This window comes from Oryctolagus cuniculus, chromosome 14 (assembly GCF_051225735.1).
Source record: "Oryctolagus cuniculus isolate XC-2025 breed Fujian yellow rabbit chromosome 14, ASM5122573v1, whole genome shotgun sequence".
Lineage (NCBI taxonomy): Eukaryota > Metazoa > Chordata > Mammalia > Lagomorpha > Leporidae > Oryctolagus > Oryctolagus cuniculus.
Genome location: NC_142880.1, coordinates 27,031,763 through 27,047,453, shown reverse-complemented (window position 1 = coordinate 27,047,453; position 15,691 = coordinate 27,031,763). Strand labels below are relative to the sequence as shown.

Genomic DNA, 15,691 nt, shown 5'->3' with positions numbered 1-15,691 from the left:
TTTTGCATAATCAAGCATGTCAATGCGCTCACACATTTGCAAATGCCTCTTAGAGCCACACATCTGAATCTTTTTAATGTTTCTCCATTACCTTTGCTTTTGCTACCCCACTCAGGAAACCATCATCCATGACCCCAATTTTCAAAATGGGCCAGCTAAAAACAAAGACTGGATGTGTTTCCTAATCCTATCAAACCTTTTTTTTTTCCCTAAGTAGAATGAAAACAGGTGGTGTTCTCAGTTTTTAAAGGAGAAACATTTTGAACTGAAATCTGAATATGACTGATTATTCAGGCACAATTGTTCACATGAAAACCGGAAAAACTGTAAAGGAAACTGAGATATTCAGGTGACATTTGTAAGTATTTGTGATGCTTTTAGCCACTTACTATTCAACAATATAGTTAATATTATAGGAGCACATGTTTCTGTTTGTTGATATGACAGAGTAATGCATTTGCATGAAGGAGGGTGTCATGCCAAAGAAACCGTACCTACATACTCCCAAAAGAATAAATGAGAGTAGTAGATTTCCTGCACTCCCTTTCTTACTCTCAACGCTGTTCTTAAGACATGGTGAAACAATAAAGTATTGTAAGGTTGAATTTATCAATAGAATCCAAAAATATTTCAAGATTCTGGGCCAATAGATACACGTAACAATATGGCTGCTCATATATAAACACACATATATATATGTATATATATATATATCTGTATACACATATTTAAAATACATATGTCTAAATCTGTGTAAATAATATACAAATAAATCTATGTTTATGTAACCATTATTCTTGTTATTTTACTGCACTTATGATTATTAAGTGAATGCTTACACCAATGCTTATCAATAGGAGAAAGGAATTTCCAAATCAGTGGGAGATTTTTTTATATGCTTTTGCATATATTAGGGTTGACATAGAATTTGAGCATCATCAATATCCTAAAAACTATGTATAATACAAAAATTTATGAAAGAAATAATAATGAGATTCAGGGGGCTGATGCTGTGGTACAGTGGGTTAAAGCCCTGGCCTGAAGCACCGGCATCCCATATGGGCACCAGTTCTAGTCCCAGCTACTCCTCTTCTGATCCAGCTCTCTGCAATAGCCTGGGAAAGCAATAGAAGATGGCCCAAGTCCTTGGGCCCCTGCACTTATGTGGGAGTCCCAGAAGAAGCTCTTGGCTCCTGGCTTGGGAACAGCACAGCTCTGGCCGTTGCAGCCATCTGGGGAGTGAACCACCTGATGGAACACCTCTCTGTCTCCACCTCTCTCAGCAACTTTATCTTTCAAATAAATAAAATAAATCTTTGAAAAAAAAAAAAGAAATAGTAAGATTCAGAGTATTGTTGCTCTCTGAAGAATACCTTTGAGTCAGTTTTCCATTATTCTATCAAGTCACTATTCTGGGTAACTCTGTGACCAAAGGGTTATTTAGCTTGTAGCTCTGGAGGTTCAAGGGTGTGATGCTGGCATCAGCTTGGAGCTGAAGTCTGATGAAGACCTCACGGCGAATGGTGTCACCATGGCAGGAGCATCATATCAGAGAACAGGAAGCTTGCTTTGGGCTCAGAGTCTGAAAGCTCACAGTCCACGTCAAGTGGTCCCATTATCTAGGTGTGTGGTGACTGGTAGTACTGGAGCAAGTGCAGAGAAGCAATTCCATAGTGAGCCCAGAAGCAGTGAGAGACACACGAAGAGCACACTCAGCTGATTATGTTATCCATGGGCAAGCTCCCCATGGCTTAACGGCCTCTCATTAGACCTACTCTGAGGTACTGTTATTAGATCCATGAATCCACCTTCCATCCTTTCAAATGGATCCATTAACTCAGCATCAGACTTTGAAGTTTACACGTCTCTGGTTTGGGAAGTCAGAGCCTTTCAAACTATAACAAGGCCCTTTTCCTGGTTTGCTCATGGAAGCCTGCTGGTTGAATATTCACATGGTTCGGGGACAAATCTCTCTTGTGTTTCTCTTTCTAGCGCTAATGCTACTCATATTGGCTTCACCCTCATGAGCTAATTACCTCCCAAAGGCCCCACTTCTAACTACAGTCACTTGGGCAATTAGGGCTTTCATATATGAAGGGACATACCTTGGGAAGAACACAATTTTTCAGTCTATAGCAATGGGAGAGGTGAAGAATTATAAAATGCATTAAGGTGACAATAATGTGAACCAATTGTCTCACGAGGAAAAAGCCTCAGGACATTTGGAATGTGTTAGGCTTGAGACACATCCCGTAAGTTTCCACAAGAGTTTAATGTGCTTTTCTACAACCTCGTATATGGAGGCCTAATTTTGCAGTTGAGTTTAATGTCCCTTTAGTACTCCAATAAAGCGAAAATAAACTTTTTTGACCATTCACCTGTTAAAATGTGATCAAGAACTGTGATCCAGGGTGGGAGTTTGGCTCACTAGTTAAGAAACCATTTGGGATGCCTGCATCCCATATCGAGTGTTTGGGCTGAGTCATTTTTCTGCTCCTGATTCCAGCTTCCTGTTGATGTCATCTGAGGCACCCTGTGGCTCAAGTAGATCAAGTAGTAGGCTACCTGCAACCCACCTGGTTAACTGGGATTAAGTTCTGGCTTCCTGGTTTCATGCTGGTCCAGCTCAGGCAGATGGGAGATTGCTTTCCCACTCTGTCTTCTCCTTTTCTAATAAATATTTTTAAAATATCTGTGATCTGCCGGCGCCATGGCTCACTAGGCTAATCCACCTTCAGCTCCAGCACCCTGGGTTCTAGTCACAGTTGGGGCACCGGATTCTGTCCCGGTTGCTCCTCTTCCAGTCCAGATCTCTGCTGTGGCCCAGGAAGGCAGTGGAGGATGGCCCAAGTGCGTGGACCCTGCACCCGCATGGGAGACCAGGAGGAGGCACCTGGCTCCTGGCTTTGGACCAGCACAGCACGCTGGCCATAGCAGCCACTCGGGGGGTGAACCAACGGAAAAGGAAGACCTTTCTCTCTCTCTCTCTCTCTCTCTCTCTCTCTCATTATCTAACTCTGCCTGTCAAAAAAAAAAAAAAAAAAACAAACAAACAAACAAAAAAACTGTGACCAAAACACTAGGCAGGGCTGGCACTGTGGCAGAGTGGCTAAAGCCCCTGCCTGTCATAAAGGTCATAAATCACATCAACAGAAGGAAGAACAAAACCATATGATCTTAATAGATTTGCATAGAAGACATTTGATAAGATTCAACACCCATTCATGATAAGAACCCTGAAGAAATTAGTTAAAGGAGGAGTATACCTCAAAATTATAACGTCTATTTATACAAACTGACAACCAATACCATTGTGAATGAGGAAAAGCTGAAAGCATTTCTTCACAGATCTGGAACAAGACATGGATGTCCACTTTTGCCACTCATAAAATATAGTACTGGAAGTTTTAGTGAGAGCAATTACGGATGAGAGAAATAAAGGGCATCAAAATTGAAAAAGACAAAAATTATTCATGTTTGCACATGATATGATGTTGTACATGGGAAAAACTAAAATGCTCTACCAAAATGCTGTTAGAATTTATAAGCTAATTCAGTAAAGTTGCAGTTTATAAAATAAACATACAAAACCTAGTAGTTTTTTGTATGCTAATGATGAAGTCAAAGAAGGAGAAATCAAGAAAGAAACTCCAAGAAATATTTACAAATAAATTTAACCAAAGAAGTGAAATAACTCTACAATGAAAATTATCAAACATTGATGAAAGAAGTTATCAAGGACTCAAAAAAATAGATATTCCTTTCTCAATGATTTGAAGAATCAAGATTATTAAACTATCCATACTGCCTAAAGTAATCTACAGGTTCAATGAAATCCTTTCCAAAATATCAATTCTTTTCAGAATTAGAAAAATCAATCCTAATATTCATATGGAACCACCAAAGACCCAGAATAATTAAAATGATCCTTAACAAGAGAAATCAAGCTGGAGGCATCATAATACTTGAATTCAAAGCATCCTACAAAGCTATAGTAATTAAAAAGCATGGTCCTGACATAAGAACAGATACAAAAGTCAAGCGCTGCAGCTCAGCAGGCTAATCCTCCACCTGCGGTGCCAGCACCCTGGGTTCTAGTCCCGGTTGGGGCCCTGGATTCTGTCTCGGTTGCTCCTCTTCCAGGCAAGCTCTTTGCTGTGGCCCAGGAGTGCAGTGGAGGATGGCCCAGGTCCTTGGGCCCTGCACCCCATGGGAGACCAGGAGAAGCATCTGGCTCCTGGCTCCGGATCAGCGCTGTGCACCGGCTGCAGTGCGCTGGCCACAGCGGCCACTGGGGAGTGAACCAACGGAAAAGGAAGATCTTTCTCTCTGTTTCTCTCTTTCACTGTCCACTCTGCCTGTCAAAAAAAAAGTCAGTGGAACAGAAAACCCAGAAATTAATGTACATACATACAGCCAACTAACTTTTGATAAAAGTGCTCAGACAGTAGAGTGCAGCATGGATACTCTCTTCAACAAATGTGCTGGCAAAACTAGATTTACTAGGGCTGGCGCTGTGGCATAGCAGGTAAAGCATCAGCATCCCATATGGGTGCCGGTTCCAGACCCTGCTGCTCAACTAACGATCCAGCTCTCTGCTACGGCTGGGAAAGCAGTAGAAGATGGTCCAAGTCCTTGGGCCCCTGCACTCACGTAGGAGACCTGGAGGGAACTCCTGTTTCCTGGCTTCGGATTGGCGCAGCTCCAGCCATTGTGGCCAATTGGGGAGTGAACCAGAGAATGGAAGACCTCTTTCTCTCTCTCTCTCTCTTTCTTTCTCTCTGCCTCTGCCTCTCTGTAACTCTGCTTTTAAAATAAATAAATAAAAATCTTTAAAAAAGAATGAAATTAGATCCATATCTTTTATTGCATACAAAAATCAGCTCAAGATGAATCAAAGACCTAAATATTAGACCCGATATTGTGAAGTTGCTGGAAGAAAATGTAGGAGAAACACTCTAAGACATTGGTGTATGGGACAACTTCTTAGACAATATCCGCAAAGCACAAGCAACATAAGCAAAACTAAACAATTGGAACTATATAAAACCCAGAAGCTTTTGCATAGAAAAGGAAACCATCAACAGAGTGAAGAGACACACAAAAAAACAGGAAAGAAAACCGCCTATCTGACAAAGCATTACTATCCTGAAATATCAGCAACTGAAAAAACTCAACAACAGAGGCCAGTGTAGTGGCTCCCTTGGTTAATCCTCCATCTGTGAAACCAGCGTCTCATATGGACTCCAGGTTCTAGTCCTGGTTGCTCCTCTTCCAGTCCAGCTCTCTGCTGTGGCCCGGGAGGGCAGTGGAAGATGGCCCAAGTGCTTGGGCCCTGCACCAGCATGGGAGACCAGGAGGAAGCACCTGGCTCCTGGCTTCAGATCAGCGCAGCACTGGCCGTAGCAGCCATTAGGGGAGTGAACCAACAGAAGGAAGACCTTTCTCTCTGTCTCTCTCTCACTGTCTATAACTCTACCTATCAAATAAAAAAGACTCAACAACAACAAAAAAGCATCAATCTAGTTGAGAAATGGATGAAGGACATCAATAGATAATTCTCAAAAGAAGAAGTGCAAATATGTGAAGGAATGCTCGACTTCACTATCCATCAGGGAAATGCAAATCAAAACCACAATGGCTAAAATCTAAAACACAGAGAGTGACAAATGCTGGTAAGGATGTGCACAAAGGGGAACACTTAAGCACTCTTGGTGGTAATGTAAATTAGTGCAACCACTGTGGAAAACTGTGTGGAGATGTCTTACAAAAGTAGATATACATTTGCTGTATGATCCAGCAATCTCACAACTGGATATATACCAGAAAGACTTGAACACAATGTATCAAAGAGATATCTGCTCCACCATGCTCATGGCAACACTATTCACTATAGCCAAAATTTGGAATTGACTAAAGCATCCATCATCAGATGAGTGGATAAAGAAAATGTGATGTATATACACAATGGAATATTATTCAACTATAAAGAGAATGAAATTCTACCATTTGCAGCAAAATGAATGCAATTGGAGGACATGATGTGGAATGAAATAATCCAGACCCAGAAAAGCAAATGTTTTATCTTCACTCTTCTATGTGGGAGCTAAAATTAAAAAAAAAAAAAGAAAAAAGAAATGTTTATCAATATTGCTGCAAATATAGCTTTGTAAAAATTTGTTTCATACCTTTGTGAAACCAGTGGTTAAGAATGTTATATTACTATAGTTTGAATGATCTGTGATTACTTTAAAATTTACTGCATACAGATGAAATGATCATTTTTCTATTAAATTATTATTTATAGCCCTTGTCTATATTCCCACTAAATGAGGGTCTTTAGACTTTTTAACTTGTTAAACTTCTTTTTCAGTGAAGTATTAAGCCTTTTATTATAGTGTAAATTTAAAATATATTATCTCAAAATCTAGAAAGAAATGGAGAAGGAAGGAGGGTGGGATGGAGAGAAGGGGGTATGGGGAGTGAGGAGAGAAGGAAATATCATTATTTTCTTAGAATTGCATCTACAAAGCACATTGAAGCTGTTAAAAATAATTAAAAATTAAAATTAAAATTAAAAAAACTAAAAAAAGTAAGTAGAAGTAAAAGAGTCATAGGGGAGAAGTACATTACTTTACAGGTCACCACAATGAGCACTGGTAGTAGACCAGCATATGAGAAAGAGCAGGAAAGGAAATCCACACAGGTGCGTGGGTTAGCAAGACACCACTGTGAGTTACTAAAGCACCATCCCACTGGGACATTCTTCCAAGTTATTCTACCCAAAGTGTGAGTCCCATTCATTAACTCCATCCATCAACTGTTTGTATACTACTCATGGGGGCATTAAATTATGTGCACTTTGACCTTGACCTTTACTCCCAGACTGAGAGTATTTTTATAGCCAAAGAATGCCTGCAGACAGAGTCACAGGTGTTGCAGTAAGAAGCCGTCAGAACTGTGAGTGTTACGGAAATCTGGGTAGACCACAAAGCACCTGCTGCACACATTAATCTAGTGTTTCTATTGTGCTTTTTACTCTACCCCCCCCCTTTTCTCACTTTCTCACTCCTGGTTCTGTTCTTTTTATGTCTTCCTCTTACCTTTGCCTATTTGTCACTGTCTTATTCTCTTTCTGTCTTATGCTGTCTGCTTTATGCTCCATTTATTCCTCACTATTTTCTGTCTCTCTTTTTTACATTCTTACCTTCCTCTCTTCTCCTACGTTTCCACAATTCTTTTCTTTTCTCCTTCTTTTTCCCCTCTCTCCTTCCCTTTCTATTTTTTTTCTCACTCATTGTTTCTTTTTCCCACTTTTGGGATCCTCCCCATGCTCCCCTACCCTATTTCCTTCGTTAGTTCCTCCTTGCACTCTGACAATAATTAAGTCCTTTTGGGTCCCTACAACCCATCTGAGCACCAAGACACAGCTCAGTATGTCCAGATCAGTGAAACTTGCCACACATACTCTGCTCCTGAAAATCAGGAAGCTCAGGTCAGAGGATAACAGCAACCATGAGATCATGATATTCCACCTGTCACCATCTGTCTATATCATCACAAATGCTGGGATGGTCCTGCACCTACCCACCCGAGAGTCAGGCCCAGAGAGCACCTGGTATGCCTTGGACAAGGGCATCATCAAACCAGGTAAGTTCTTGCCCCCAAAGAGCCCAAAGAGCCTCTTGTTTATAGACCCTGATCTCAAGTCCAATACTGAGTGTCAACAAACCTACCCCCAAAAAGATAACAGAGTTCATGCTGTGTTTCAGGTACCTGATGTGCAGCAGAAACCTGCAAGGGGGAACTCAGAAGGTGTTCTGATCTATAACAGCACGGTCCAAGGTATCATGAATAGAGATACACACACAAGAAAAACTGCATGTAAAGATGAAAACAGAGATCTACAAGCCAAAGGATGCCAACTATCACCAGGAAACTATGCAAAATCAGAGAAGAGCCAAGGAAGACATTTTTCCACATAGCCCTCAAAAGGAGTCAACTCTACCAATTCCTTGATCTCATAATTCTAGTCTCAAGAACTGTGAAATAAAGAAATCCCTGGGGCTGGCGCTGTGGCACAGAGGGTTAGTGCCCTGGCCTGAAGCGCTGGCACCCGACATGGGCACTGGTTCTAGTCCTGGCTGCTCCTATTCTGATCCAGCTTTCTGCTATGGCCTGGGAAAGCAGTAGAAGATCACCCAAGTCTTTGGGCCCCCGCACCCGCCTTGGTGACCTGGAGGAAGCTCCTGATTCCTGGCTTCGGATCAGCGCAGCTCCGGCCATTGTGGCCAATTGGGGAGCAAACCATTGGATGGAAGAACTCTCTCTTTCTCTCTCTCTCTCTGCCGCTCCTTTCTCTGTGTAACTCTAACTTTCAAATAAATAAATAAATCTTTAAAAAATTCCTTTGTTTAAGCCAGCCAATATGTGATTCATTGTTATGAATCCTTAGTTAACTAGTACACATTTCAAACAAACCACAACCTGTGTCTCAGGAGGAAATATCAAATATTCTAATCATAGAGTGATGAAAATTTCCAACATGGCATTGTGCATCCTATTGGGTTAATACCAACTACAACTTCATTGGCTTTATAATTTTATTTTTGTTTATTTATTTGAGAGGCACAGACACTGAGAGAAATGAGAGCAAGAGAGAGAGGGAAAGCAAAGGAAAGAAAGATCCATCCCCTGTTTCACATCCCAAATGCTAACAATCGCAAGGGCTGGTGAAGGATAAAGCCAAGATCTGGGGATACTATCCAGGTATCCCACATGAGTTACAGGATCCAAATTACTTGAATCTTCACTGCTTCCTTCCAGAGTCTTCATTAGCAAGGATGTGGTGTCAGGTTCAATTAAAAGAAACTTTGAAGAACACTCTTCAAACAACTGGTCTTAAATTTTTATTAATACAGTTTCACTAATTAGATTCAGAATATAGGAATTGAGAGAGTCCAAGTAAGAGACACTATTACAGAAGTTTACACTGTGGCAGGGGACACTTAAATGCCCAAAACAGTATTTGCATTGAGAGAATTAAGAAAGAAAATCTATGAATTGCTGGGAGGAAACATAGGTGAAATACTTTGACATTGGTGTGGGTGATGACTTATTAGATAGATCCCCTAAACCACAGACAACAACAACAACAAAAAACGTAAACAAATGGTATTATATCAAACTCAAAGCAAAGGAAAGGAATTAAATTAAATTATTTAATTAAATTAAACAAATGGTATTATATCAAACTGCAAAGCAAAGGAAAGAATTAATACAGTGAAGAGACTTCTGACAGAATGGGAGAAAATATTTGCAAGTTACTTTTGTGACAAAGGATTAATACACAGAATATATCAGTAACTCAAAAAACTCAACAACAAAACAACAACCAAACCAATTAGGAAATGGACAAACTGCATGAGCAGATAGCTCTCAAAAGAAGAAATACAAATAGCCAATAAATATATGAAAAAATGCTTAAAATCACTAGTCATCAGGGAAATGCAAATCAAAGTCACAACGAGATATAACCTCACCCCTATCAGAATGGCTTTTATTCAAAATACAGAGAGCACCAAATGCTGGCAGGGATGTGAAGAGAAGGGAACTCTTATGCACTGTTGGTAGGAATGTAAACTAGTGCAGCCCCTGTTAAAAATAGTGTGAAGATTTCTTATAAAATCAGAAATAGACCTGCTATATGATCCAGCAATCTCATTATTGGGTGTATATCCCACAGATATAAAGTCATTATATCAAAGAGATACCTGTACCACCATAGGAGCACTGTTTATAATAGCCAAAACAGAATTAACCAAGAGGTCCATTATGATATGATTGGAGAAAGAAAATGTGATATGCACACACACAGACACACACACTCAAACATGCACACAATGGTATATTATTCAGCTATACAAAGGAATGAAATCCCATCATTTGCAACAAAATAGTTAGAACTGGAGGACATCCTGTGGAGAGATGTCCACAAAAAGCCAGACATGGAAAGACAAACATTGCATGGTTTTCCTTATATGTGGGAGCTAAAACTTAAAACAAACAAAAAAAAAAGTCTGAATATGTCATTTTTTCTGTAAATTTATTGTTTTGGCAAACTGTTTTAAATGTTTGTCAAATTGATAGAAATATAATATTACTATAGCTTTAGTGATTTCATAAGTTTTTTTAAATATACTTTAGATGAGTGAAATTAAACATTTTTCCTTCGATTATGGTTTATAGCCTTTGATTATTCTGCTGATTTACTATGATTTTTTAGTTTTTATTTGTTGTACTCTGTGTTTAGTGGAGCCAATAAATCTTTGACTATAAGTTTTTTAAAATATGTTACTGTAGTAACAGCTTATTTATTCAACTGGAAAGGAAAAGACAGAGGTAGAAACTTGCTAGTTTATTGGTGGTTTAATTCTTTTGTTCATTTTCATTGGCTTTCTTTCTTTTTCCTGTCAGCCCATTACTTTTACCTCCACTACTAAGTCAGCCAGGAACTGCAAGTTAAAATAAAATAGTAGGAATAAATCAGAAGACTTAGTTTTCATTTAATCCAATTCTTTAAGTAGAGACTCTTCTAGCATCACATCTTTACCTTTTAGGGGGACTATCAATACTTATTTGTTTATGTTAGAGCTTTCTAGTCATATATATCTAAAAACTGTGGGGGCTAGGAACTTCTGGACAAACACCTTTCACTTTGGGCATCTGAGATGAATTGAGCTATTCCCACATCTAAGTCTCATGGCAGGAGTTCTGATTGGTTGGATTCTACAACTGCATCTGCAATGATAAATTTTATGTGTCAGCATGGCTAGGCCAAAGTGACCAAATAATTACTCAAACATTATTCTTTGATGTTCCCTTGAAGGTGTTTTTTCAATGACATTAACACTTAATTCAGAGGGGTTTGAGTAAGGTGGATTTCCCTTCATATGTAGGTATGATTCTTACAGTTAAAGACCTTCCCTTTGGATTGGAAAGAGTCAGCTCCTCCCTGACTCTCCACCCTGTAGGCCTATCTTGCAGATTTCAGATTTGCCTGACTCCACTATCTCATGAGACAGTTCCTTAAAATAAATCTTTCTGACTCTTTCTGAATATACATCTTCTGTCAGTTTTGTTTCTCTGTTCTGAAGTGAGAGGAACATTAATGCGGGAATATGGCATCAATGGCCCACTTTGAGTCAAGAAGTCCTCTCTGGAATAGGCAATGATTCAGTTGCCATAGGATACAAAATCATGGAAGTTTCCATATGATAACTTGATCACACAAATAGAGCAAGAAGAAAATTACTTTATTTGTGAACAAAGTTCAAACAGCTGTATGAAGAACATCCCACATGTATAAATATGCTTGGTAAATCAAGCACAAAAAATATCACAGTTTAAGGTAAAAAACATGTGAAACTAAAGTTTGGTCTGACATAATTTTTTTGTAATAACTACACAAAAGAGTTTAATTAATTCCATTTTGCAAAAAGTACTATCTGGTTAAACCTAATTAAACTGATGTTTTTTTTAAGTATACCACTGATTGACTTCATACATCCACAATTTTTCTTACAGTGACATATGTAGAGTATATTAAAAGTACTTTGGTCCTCATTTATTTTTATCATTGACTTTCATTCATGCTTTTTATATTGTATTCCAGATTATATTGTATGTAAGCGCTATGTAAAATATATAGTTAATATGGTTTATTAATAGAGTTAAATTTAATATGAACAAAATATACATTGAGTTATACTTGAAACAAAATAAATATTTAGATCTTCCACAACCTTTGCTGACAATATTTTATGGCTCCATAATTAAGACTGACAATATGTAGTAGATGCTTGCAGCCTGATAATAGGATCAAAAAATGTCCAGATGTGATCATGATAAATGTTTTTCCCATGATTCCATCCCAAGGGCTTGAGCAGAGTTTTTATTACAGAGCCATTGGGTTTATGAGTAAATATGGCATCAATTCTGGACAACGTACGGATTTTAAGGACATAGAATTCTTAAATTCTATTCTATATCCATGTGTACTGGAGAATCCACAGGAAAGAGGAAATCTTTTTTATTTCTGGTTCTTTACTGTGATGAAAAATTTCTTCCATTTAACTCCTAATAAAAATTACTACTACTACTTCGACAGAGATTTACCGCTCACCCATTTTATGGAGCATATGATTGTTGTTCAATGAGCAAATTCGTATCTGTAGAGAACCGGGAGGGAGCTGGCTGGTCTAAAAGCAACATAAGCATCTGGTTGCTGCCTCAGCTGCCCACTAATTGTCATGGAAAACCAAGAGACCTCTCTGGACATCATTCTCCTCAGCTGCATGTTGTGGGAAGTGGAAAGAAGTTTCCATCTTTCAACAAAATGAAATAAGTCTGATTGTGCTAAAAATGCTGTTTTAAGAAAAATATCAGCTATTGGGGCGGGAGATGTTCCAATTGCTCACAGAACAACCATATCCACTGTCTCAGAAGATCTAATGTCTTTTTGCTTGGTCAACAAAACTTTCTTTGGAAACTGAAATTCTGAGTCTTAATATATTCATATTACCATTCTATGAATTTGGAACCATTTATGCATTATAGGATACTTCTCAGAAAAAAACATTCCTTAACTATGTGTGTTATATAAAACTGGTAGGTTGAATATTTTAATATTGTATTTTGGTCTCTGAATCAAAATCCTTTTCAAGCAAATATTTAATATAATATATTCAAGCATTTGTTTCAAATTATGCTTTTAGTTTTCTTTCCCAGTATTACATTTAAAAAAAGTCAGGGACTATTCCCTGTCCCAAATAATGCAACCCAATCTAACATTCAGGTTTGCACACTGCTTTTTTTTTTTTTCAGATGTTCTATTTCACATATCATTTTGGGTGTTCCATCCTTTTTTGATTTAGTATCTGGTTTACTTAACCAATTATTATCAGTTCAGCTGCTCAGCACTGCAGGATATATAGCCTTAATATTGTTGCTGCACTCAGGTTGTTATTCCTGGTGCCCACAACAAATGACCCTTCAAGTAGCACTGCAGAACACCAGCGTTAGGTACAAATGCACTGATTCCAGGAACACTCAATCTCCATATTGATTGAGACCCCCAGGACATCGTGTAATTGTTATGACAGCAGAACATGAGTGGGTTGTGGTTGATTTGTTTGAAATGTATTTACTCATTGCTTCCTTGATCCATTTGTCTTGAAGTTATTGATTTTTGTTCTTTAATTTAATTTTGCTCAGGAATAATTGGGAGGGGAAAGCAGGTCTCAATTTAAGTAAAATGTTGGGAGAAAAAATCTTTCATTTTGGAACGTGGACAGTCATAAAAATTATAGAAAATTTTGCACATTGCTTTACATCAGTCCCAATGCTACTTTGTTCTTTTAGAGAACATTGCAATATGATAATCATGTACTTACCTTCCTTTTAATTTTTCTACCCTCTTCTCTCTTTTCCTTGTCTCATTATTGTCTAAACAGCCTTTCCTTGCTTCTGTTTTATTGTTATTATTTTTCTTATTTGATTGGCTTGCTCTGTTCAACTATACCATTCATTGAGATAATTGTGTCACCAGTTACATCATAACAAGCAACACATTGAGGATCTAGTAAAACTTTCCCGTCTCAGTTTAAGTTAACAAAGAACTCTATGAAGCTTAGAAAGCAAGAGAGAAATCTGGTTGGTTTTGAAGAGAAAGAACAGTATACGGTCAAGTGTGGCAAGTCAGGTATTCTGGAACTATACACGCAGTTACGGGGTGGAATGTGAGGTGTTTGTCAAAACCAATACCAGTATGTGATAGTAATATATCCACCTCCACTTTCAAAAATTTGCATGTGTGTATATATATATATATATATATGTAATGTGTATATATGAAGTGAATATGGTAAAATGTTAAACCTTGTTAAATGTTAAAAATTGTGTGTTGAAATCTTTTTTTACACTTTTATGAATTATTTGAAATATTTTCAAATAAAAAGACAAATTGTGTATCTCAAAAAATAAGAAAAGAAAAGTAAGGAGTTGGAAAGAGAAGTAGAACAACTCAGTTACGATACAGTGAACCTCAACCAAAACAAGATATAATTCTGACAGCAACATTGCCCTGCATAATAATTTGCCTTTAGTTGAAATGCCCTTCGCATTCATGAACCTGATTCAGGCTGCTTCATGGTGGACATGACCTTCGGCAAGGTAGTTCCCTGAAACTAAGGCAACTCCTGGAGAAACGTACCTGAAGGCTTCTGACGATGGCACCTCCACAGATAGAAACAAATCCGCTTTTTTTAGGTTTATTTATTTATTTGAAAGAGTTAGAGAGGAAAAGGCAGAATTTTACATCCAGTGGTTTACTCCCCAGATGGTTGCAACAGCCAAGGCTGAGCCAAACCAAAGCCAAAAGCCAGGAACTTCTTCCTGTCTCCCGTGTGGGTGGCAGGGGCCGAAGCACTGAGGCCACTGATGCTCCACTACTTTTCCCAGTCCATTAGCAGGGAGCTGGATGGGAAGTGGAGCAGCTGGGACATGAACAAGAGCCCAGATGGGATGTCAGCACCTTGGGAGGAGGCTAGGCCACAACACGGGCCCTGGAAATGAATTCTTCTTAAGAAGGGTCCTGAAGGTGTGCAACAATAAGGAGGAATAACTTGGAGTATGTCATAGATGGCTGTTACAATGACAAGCTCTGCTTCAATTCAGGATAATGTTACAAGTTCTGCAACAACCAAAGCTGCAAATCAAAGTGCACATTAACCTTGAAAACTTAAAAGCATTGTAATATTCTCAAGAACATGCTATCACAGTAGACTCAAATATTCCTAAAAAATTTGAGCTTTATTTCAGTATAAACACAGCTTCAATTCTAAAAACTACATTGGAAGACGAATAGTATCCATTCAACAAGATTGCCTGTATGCTGCTTACAATGTTTGAGTAGATGCTGGTGATGGAGGCTATGGCAAGGCTGGTAAGTCAGGGCTTGCATTTGGTGCAGCAGGTTAAACTGGCACCTGTGACAATGTGATCCTATATCAAAATACTGTGTTGAGTCCTGGCTGCTCTGTGTCCTATCCAGCTTCTTTCTAATGCTCCTGGGAAAGTAGAAAATATGACTCGAGTGCTTTGACCCCTGCCACCTACATGGGAGACCCTGATGGAGTTTCAGGTCCCTGGTTTTGGCGTGGCCCAGTGCAGGTTCTTTGTGTCCATTTGGGGAGTCAACTAGCAGATGGAAGATTCTCTCTCTCTCTCTCTCTCTCTCTCTCTTTCTCTCTCCCCCCCTCTCTCTCTTTCTATATCTCTTTCAAATAAATAAAATAAATCTTTAAAATTAACAAAATATTTAGTAAAAAAAACAAGTGTTGTAGGTCTTAACCCCAGTTAAAACAGTGCCTGACTTAGCTAACATAAGTTAACTGCTATTACAGTTGGGATTTTTGAAGCTGTCATTATAAAAGTTTACCTTTTATACATATTAGGGGATACAATGCCAGATTCCATGCAGTCACCCAGGAATCAAAATTAATCAAAATTTCTCCATTTTAAAGATTTATTTATTTTTCATTTGAAAGTCAGGGAAATGGATCAGGCTGTAGAGAGAAAGTGAGAGAAAGAGATCTTCTGATACTCACAACAGGTAGGGCTAGGCCATGCT

General features: G+C 38.6%; 1 long non-coding RNA gene across 1 annotated transcript in view; it reads left to right on the top strand.

The window, feature by feature from the left end:
* Positions 1-8,422, top strand: part of LOC138845229 (uncharacterized) — a 134,762-nt gene extending 126,340 nt beyond the window's left edge. Inside the window, exon 5 of the long non-coding RNA XR_011382123.2 lies at positions 7,773-8,422. This is a non-coding gene — a long non-coding RNA (uncharacterized LOC138845229). The remainder of the gene's footprint in view (positions 1-7,772) is intronic.
* The last annotated feature ends 7,269 nt before the right edge of the window (positions 8,423-15,691 follow it).